The sequence below is a fragment of the Cupressus sempervirens genome, chromosome 7, assembly GCF_028749045.1.
Source record: "Cupressus sempervirens isolate cs-2001-9-10 chromosome 7, ASM2874904v1, whole genome shotgun sequence".
NCBI classification, from domain to species: domain Eukaryota; kingdom Viridiplantae; phylum Streptophyta; class Pinopsida; order Cupressales; family Cupressaceae; genus Cupressus; species Cupressus sempervirens.
This window is the reverse complement of record NC_143124.1, coordinates 435,499,724-435,505,723: the sequence shown is the minus strand read 5'-3', so window position 1 is coordinate 435,505,723 and position 6,000 is coordinate 435,499,724. Positions and strand designations below refer to the sequence as shown.

The 6,000-nt window shown below is 33.4% G+C and overlaps 1 pseudogene; it reads left to right on the top strand.

Moving 5' to 3' along the window:
* The first annotated feature begins 584 nt into the window (after nt 1-584).
* LOC149547430 (protein neprosin-like) overlaps nt 585-6,000 on the top strand; it is a 50,290-nt pseudogene continuing 44,874 nt past the window's right edge.

Sequence of the window (6,000 nt, the reverse complement as noted above, 5' to 3'; positions counted from 1 at the left end):
CGGAGTTTGTATGCTCGAGATACGAATAAAAATGTTAAGGTAGGTCCAAATAGAGCCTGAGGAGGTGATAGGAACACTCATGCAGTACTAACATGACATTGACATCAGCAAGTGACAAGCCCAAATTTGATGGTCAAATGGCCATTGAGGTAAAAAAATGTCAAAAAGTGACCCCTGCTGGGAAAAAAATCCAGCCACCAAAAACAAGGTAGAGATATCAAAAAATCAATGTCGCCATTAAAAGAGCTGGCATTGGAAGAAAATTCTGGTGGCCATAATAATAAGCACGTGTTTGAAAAACACCAAATCTACCACCCAAAGGGGACATCGAAAATTAGGAGGTTGATATTTTTTTTTAAAAGGAGCCTCCATATAAGCATAAGCACATAACAAAGTGCTTGACAAAGAATCACATTATCTCTGAGAACACATGCGGATGGTGTAAAAAAAATGCCATTTTAAAAATAAATAAAAAATGTGCACACCAAACTTCCCTTAGGTTTGCATAAAAACTCCAAAGGAGGCCAAAAGGAACCACAAGTCAAAAAAGGCCAAAAATAATGAGCGATCACCAATTTTGTGACATGACTTCAAATGGCACAGTCATAGTGCATGATATCAGCAAAAAAGATGCAATGCCTGCCATGGCGATCACCCCCAATTCTCGTCATCTCACTGTGCCAAAAGCCTTAGTTCATGGTCCCCATTCTATGGTATAAAGAATACAAAGTCTTTATTCAAACTGCTATCTAAACTGCCAAAAAGTTGGAGTCAACTTGGCAGTAATCATGCCCATCAAAATTGAGTGACATGTCCAAGAAGAGTTGGTTGTCCCAAATTTCATGGCCAATAATAAAATCAGCACCAAATTTTTTTAAAAAAATTTCCCTCACTTTTGCACACAATGTGGACTAGTCCCTCAACATAATTAATGCCAATGATATCGCTGAAGGAACTAAAAACAAATTGGAATGCCCACAATGTCAACCACTATTTTTCTCCTCTCTTTATCTATTCTCTTATGCTCAATGAGAAAAATAGACAGACCAAAATCTCTAATTTGAAGGAAGAAGAGTAAGAGAGGGCATAATGCAAAGTTTGATAAGGAGTGTGGAGAGATCAAGCAAGAGAGAGCAGAGATGGAAAAGATATCTGATGTCTGGTGCATTAGCTGGGTTGAGAGACATGTGGGTCAAAGCCTCTACCAAGTCTCACACTTCTTCTTTCCTACCTTTTCCCTCTACAAGGGATAATTCCCCCATGGAGGATCCAATTCCCACCACCCAGCCGAAGCTTATATCCATGATATGTCATTTCCCATCCCCTGAATCAAACTTGCACACTATTGGAGCTTAACAATCTGTCAGATCTTGTTCCTCTAATCCCAGACAACTTGATCTCCAAGCACATTTCCATCCCTATAGCAAGTGTACAGGGTCTCCAATGAAACTAGTGGATTATTTCCCCACAAACACTAACTTTGCAACATAAGTGGAAAGTAACACAAGGCCCATAGATTGGGGCAAATGGGGCCAGATTAAGTGCACCCAAAAAAAAAATAGTGTTCTTAATAAAATTCCATGACACCATAAAAAGCCACTCCAAACAAAGAACCCCTATGGGGCTCAAACTCTTGACTAACATGGAGTTTTGAATGGGCATGAGGTAGGTTTGCATGCAATGGTGGGTTTCAATGAAGAGACAAAGTGTTTTCCTACTCGGATATCAATGAACACAAACAATCTATGAATCAAGGCAAGGGCACACAAAACTCAGTAGGCACAAGGCTAGCATCCACCTCAACAACATTTGGCATTAGTAGTTCCTTTTGGTCCACCAATTTCCTCATTGGAAAAGTCCAATAGGTCATCAATTCGGAACCTGACCTCACCTTCAATGCTCTCATTGCCATAACACTCCATTAATCCTACAAAACTCACTATCGAGTACACACAGTACCAAATTCTTCCTTCCTTCCTTGAAGAAAAATAGGTGAAGAGGTAGATTCCTAAAGCTGATTAAAGACTTGTATTGCAGCAGCAGAAGAAACCTTTTTTAACCAAAAAGATTAAAAAATACCTCACCTCAATTTGCATGCCTAGGTCAAAACGGCCTGGGTACAAAAAAAAATTTGCCTCTGATTTCAATAGTGTCTGAACCAGACATATTTTATATGGGAATGGGATTTTTTGAGTGCTCTAAGCTCAATGGTGATGTTCGTTATTGCCCAAAGTGCCCTAAAAAAATAGGTCCCCCCAGATCCAATACAAAACACTTATGAAAACTGAAACCCTCTAAAAGAGAAAACTCGTACCTAAAAATTGATGCCAAATCTCTCATGAATAGAACAAGGGCATGAAGATCCGGAGCTCTAATACCATGTTGAAGTTGATGAAAGATCAATCCCACAGCTCCCAAGAATCACCTATGCAAACACCTATCACAAAAATAGAGAAGCAAAAGCTATGGAGGTTGAAATTGCCAGATCCATAGATGAGACATTCTTGATGAGCAAAAAGAGAGAGTGTTATTATCAAAAGTGAATTAATTATTAAAAAGAGATATCATCCTTATAAAGGATATTGAAACCCTAAAAAGGTCTAACCTAGGTTTCATAATAATAATTAATAAAATAATTAATTATTATATGCCAAAAGTTTAGCTTAAGTAACTAGAGTTAATTAGGAAATATCTAATTACTCTAATAGATACAAACAAAGGTGTATTCATTCACTTCAAGATCATTGTCAGTTATAGATACACAAGACTGTGCAAACAAAGGTATATTCATTCACTTCAAGGTTTGTGGTAATCTAATTCACTAACTTCTATCTGTGAAGGCATCACATGAATATAGATCAACATAACAATTCTAAGCTATACCCAATTAGATTGGGTTAGTTCAGGTGATCAGAGTGGGTAGATACAATGCATATTGGCATGTCATCTACCTACATGCAGGCAAGATCTTACACAGAATGAGTGGACATCTCAGTCAAACAGGTCATACCATACAAAGCACTATGTACCATCGAGTACTAAAACTCAACTAGGCACTATGTGACTTTTACAAACCAAACAACAAGAAAGGAAGAAAAAATGAGGTGGAGGAAAGTATATACTAAGTGTTCACTCATCATTTAAAATATTGAAGTTAGAGGATGTAAATGGCAACCAAGGGGATATTTCCCTAGACACAAAAATGATAAATCTCATCAAATCATAGACATGAAGATTTATATATGGAATCATATTGCTTGTGGAGGAAAAAAACTTTCAATCCTAGGAAACTTTCGTCTTCATTATCCAAGAGTCATATATTTGTTGAAGAAAACTTGGGTCATTTTGAGGGAGATGACTATGGTCTAAACAAAAAAATCTGCAATTTGAGCCCAATATAGGAGTCATAAAACTATGGTTGAATTTCAAAGTTGTACCTTCTGCTAGCTCTATAGGGAAATCATGTTATTGGATTATCTTGAAATAAAGATGAAAGAACAATATTTTAAAATCATATTTAATGGAACTTCTATCTCACTATTGATACTTTTACCAAGAATTTGGAGGTCATAATGATTTAGTGGCTTGACCAAGAAAATGGTAATCTATTTGATCAAAGGAATTATAACTTACTATTATGTTATGAACAAATAAATTAAGGGTGTATAATTGACACACTAAGAGCTCATGCAAGCCAAAATAGTGATAGATTGTATGATTCAAGCAATATGCTTGTGAGATATGAAGACACGTATAGAATTATTTTTCAAACACTTGAGATGTAGATTATTTTCATATTTAAGGGTTCTCACTTGAATCACTTCAAGCCCAAAAGGATTAGTCAAACAAGTGCATAGATTTGGTATTCTTGAAAAGGGGGTGCTACAAGTTAATTCTACCCATATGAACTCAATGAAGAGAACAAAATCAAGGATGAGGTGACATGAGGAGATTCTCAACTTGGGCTCAACCAAGGAGAAGAGGGAAAAAAAGGAAGATCAAAAGGTAAAATGTAATTGTACATAAAATTGAAAGGACATACATTCTTGTGGTGGGATCATTTGCAAACTGATAAACATCAAAGAGGAAAAGAGGAAACAATGTCATGAATATCTCTCATTGGACTTGATAGTGATTGAAACTCTACATAATGGAATGAAAGAGAATTTTACATTGTGGGTGAGAATAATAACCAATGTTTCATTCCCATTTTGAAGCATCTTATGAGGAGAGAAGAGATATGGACCATAATTTGATTTGATGCATATGGACCTCCATTGGAGCAACATCTATCAAGGATGTTGGTGTGCAAATAAGTATTTATTATCTTAGAGTAATACATTTATTTAGTCTTTTTTTATATGTAGGTACTATAAGAGTTGTTTTCCTTGGCATTTTACTTTGTCTCTAAGGATATTCTTGCAAGAAAAAAGGGTTGGTACTTTACACGTGCTACCAAATATTGTGCATACTCAATCTTATGATAGTAGCTTCAAAGAAGTTGTGATCTAGAATTCATTAGTCATTTGACAATCAAGCTAGATAAAGTGAGGCTCTTGAAGCCAATATCTTTGATGATTGAGACTATGAGTATCCTTCTATATAAAGAGGGAGTTTGATACTTGTATGAGGAGGTCAAAAGGTTTATATTAGATTTAGAGGGAGTCTTACATTCCAATCAGAAGCAACCTTGAATAGAAAATGGTCAACAGATTGAGAGGGAGAAGGTCAAGGTGAAATTCCTTGTCAGAGAAACTTGAGGTGAAAACTCTTGTTTCACCCTCTAGGAGAAACTATGGTGGATCCACCCTCTAACTTGGTTTTTGTAGACTACCATGAGAGTTACTACTTTACATGTGTGAATTATGTCATGAAAGGTGACGATCTTTCATTGATATATTTTCAGAAGATTTCTAATGTAAGGTGATGATCTTATTAATAGCTTGACCTGTTATCATGACAAACTACATTAAGCTAATGTCCTAGAGTGTCAATAGTCATGATAATGAATGTATCATGATTATACTTCATTTGTTGTCCCAAAGTGTCAAAGATAATAATACTTGTCATGATAGAGGCCATGAAATTGTGATTTCTTGTTATCTCATAGACTACATTAAGTTGTTGTCCCAAAGTGCTAAAAATCAAACAACTCATATCCTACTAGAATATAACATATTCTTTTGTTAGGCATAAAGGATTTTTTTGATGTCAGTGCACATACCAAAAGAATATAAGTATGATGAACATCATATGATTGACATTTCTTGTTGAATCATACTTCAGATGATATTGAAAGATAACATCTAAGTTTATGGATATATGTTGATATCCTTAATTGCTTGAGAGCATAATGTGTTCTACAAATCCTCCCTAGCTAATAGGGAGTATAAAGGTTGTAGCTTCAGTCAGATTGATTAAATCTTAGATAAATTATTGTTATTGGTAAATCATCATTTCCTATACATATTTATTCATGTTGAATAATATATATTATTGTATAATACATACATACATACATACATACATACATATATATATATATATATATATATATATATATATATATATATATATATATATACATATATATATATATATACATATATATATATATACATATACATATACATATATATATGTATATATATATATATATATATACACATATATGTATATATATATACATATATGTATATATGTATATGTATATACATATATATATATATATATATATACATATATATATATACATATACATATACATATACATATATATATGTATATACATATACATATATACATATATGTATATATATATACATATATGTGTATATATATATATATATATATACATATATATATGTATATGTATATGTATATATATATATATATATGTATATATATATACATATATATATTATATTGTTATACATATTATTATTTTTGTTAATATATTATTAATAACCAAATGATGATTAAACCATAGAGACATGTCTC